We start from the raw sequence: 2,874 nt of genomic DNA, 5'->3' as shown, positions 1-2,874 counted from the left end.
TGTATATATGAATTTTGGTCACTCATACACAGGTGCTCGCTTAAAGTGAACAAATATTAAGCCAAAAACATCGTTTGATATAGAATTCATTATACCTGGGGAATAATTTACACCGAAGATGAATCATAATTGATAACTGCTTCGACCTGACAGGATTCAGGATTCAATGAGCCCTTGCTTATTTTAGGAACAATGATAGACAGTGACTTTGATCACCATATATATATATATATATATATATATATATATATATATATATTATATATATATATATGTATGTGTGTGTGTGTGTGTGTATATATATATAAATATATATATACAGTATATATATATATATATATATATATATATATATATATATATATATATATATATATATATAGTATGTATGTATGAATAGAGAGAGAGAGAGAGAGATAGAGAGAGAGAGACAGACAGACAGACAGACAGACAGACAGATAGAGACAGAGAGATGAATGTGCATGGATGAGGTGTTGAATAGGAGAGGTAAAAAGCAGGATGCTTTGACCCTGATTGGTAGGGTAGTATGTTCAGAAATGGGAAGGATAAGGTGATTGTGTCTTGGGTACCTGAAAGGCGTAGAGTTAGGGGGGATGAGGCTGCTGTGGTATCAGGGATACTATGGACATCAGTTTGAGAATTGTATGGGTAAGACTGGGTGTGGGTGGAGAAAAATTTGTGAAGTGAGCTCATTGGCCAGCTTTTGAAAAGCACGTGGATGAAAGAGCGTGCCTGTGGTTGTTTGAAAAGAAGAGAGTTGTGATAGGTGATTTAGATGCAAGGATATTGGCAAATATGGCATTTCTAATGAAAATGAGACTGGAGGGTCTTATAGAAATGTGTTTAGAAGGGGCAATATTGTTGGAAATAAATGGTTCCAAATTGAAGTGTTCATAAATATTTCTGTGAAACTGATGGGTATTGAGGAAAAGCTTATTAAATATTGTGTTATAGCTAAAAATAGACAAAAGTAGTTGATGGATGTTATGGTGGAAGAGAGGTGGCTGGAGATGTATCTGATCAATTTTTGTTGAGGTAGACATATGAATAGGTGGAAGTTCAGGTTGTAGACGAATAGATGAAAATGGATCTCAAGTGTGATCAAGACGAAAGAGTTTGGGAGGAAGTGAGGAGAATATATGGTGAGCAGAATGAGGTTGAAAAAAGGAGCAGAGTGAAAGCAACAGAAGTTGAGCAGGAGGAGGTGAACAAAGTATGAAATACCAGGATAGGGTTATTGAGATAGCAAAATGTGATTGTGGTTTTAGGAAAGTGGGACGAGGGAGTGAAGACAGGGAGTGTTGGGATCAAGTAATCAGATGTATAATGAAGAAAAAACATTATTTGGGATGCATCTGCAGTACAGAAGGAAGATTGTGTATTGAAATACAGGAGCCTCAGTGAGCTGGCCAAGAATAAGGTGAGAGAGAATAGGCATGTAATCTATAAAGGCAGAAGGAAAAGTAATGATTTAAGGGAAGAAGAAGTTCTACAAGTTAGTTAATACGTGAGAAAAGGTGATGGTGCTGACCCCTGATCTTCCCAGACCAGTAGTTCTGGCCATCTTGGAGTGAGTTGTTGGATGATAATGATGATGACAAAGTTGAATATGCAACATATCAGCAAGAAAGTTGTCCCTGGTGACAACTTTCCCAGCCAGCTGCTCTACCACTCACGACTAGCAGAGTGACTTATGCTCAACTCGCAGTGGTAGTGCAAAAAAATGTTCAGATTTCTTCATTATACAATATATGATGTCCAAAGTTTGCTGGTCAGGCGTTAGGTTACTTTATATATAGCCAACTTGCTCTACCACTCACGACTAGCAGAGTGACTTATGCTCAACTCGCAGTGGTAGTGCAAAAAAATGTTCAGATTTCTTCATTATACAATATATGATGTCGTCCTCTTTTTATTGATGTATTTTTTTTTTTTTTTTTTTTTTTTTAGCTGATTGATGGGTGAAAGAAGGGTGAGGGCAGTTAACTTAAAGTTTGCTGGTCAGGCGTTAGGTTACTTTATATAACATAATACAATAATAATTTTACAAAACAACATTGTGAAGGTTATTTCTTATTAGTATAATCATATTAAAAACATAAAATGAAATAAAAAAATTAGTTCCAATTTCCTCATTTTAACCTTGGTTGAAAAACTGAAAGACACCAGGAGTTGACATGATGATGACAGAGATGCTGTGGTACACAGGTGAAAGTAAGATTGTGCGCCTGCCCAGGGTGTTTAAGATAAGTCTAGATGAGGGATGTTGTGTGGAGGAATGGGTGAGAGGAATAATTATTCTCATGTATACTGGTAAAAGGGGATGAAGAAGAGAGTAAGAATTATAAAGGCAAAATTTTAATTAGTATACTGGGGAAGGTGTATGGCAGGATTTGGACAGGATTTGTGATCTAGTTTGCTATAATTGGTTGCTGAGTCTGTAATCATCACCATTAATTGGTTCTACTTTTGTACATTTTGTTAGAAGGTAAGAGAGGTGACAAAAAGACTTGCAAGGAAAACAGATGGGGTTCAGATAAGGAATGACATGTGGGCCAAGTGTTTGAAATTAAATTATTTGAATTTGATTCTTGAATATAATTGTTCCCATTGAAAGTGAATGGAAAAAAAAAGCTGTATGCGAACCTATAATAAAACTTAGTGGATGGAGTTTTGTCAATGGATGGATTAAAGGGCGACGTACAAGAAACGATAAAAAACATCTAAAATGGAAGTGAAGTATGTTAAAGAATACTGAAAGAAGAGAAATCAGTTTTGTTTAAAAACGAGCCTAATAAAGGGTGTGTTACATCTTAATGTCTGTTTAACATTTTGATGGATGAGGTGACATGA

Source organism: Macrobrachium rosenbergii, chromosome 41 (genome assembly GCF_040412425.1).
Source record: "Macrobrachium rosenbergii isolate ZJJX-2024 chromosome 41, ASM4041242v1, whole genome shotgun sequence".
Classification (NCBI taxonomy): domain Eukaryota; kingdom Metazoa; phylum Arthropoda; class Malacostraca; order Decapoda; family Palaemonidae; genus Macrobrachium; species Macrobrachium rosenbergii.
The sequence above is the reverse complement of the archived record's forward strand: the minus strand, read 5'-3'. Positions refer to the sequence as shown.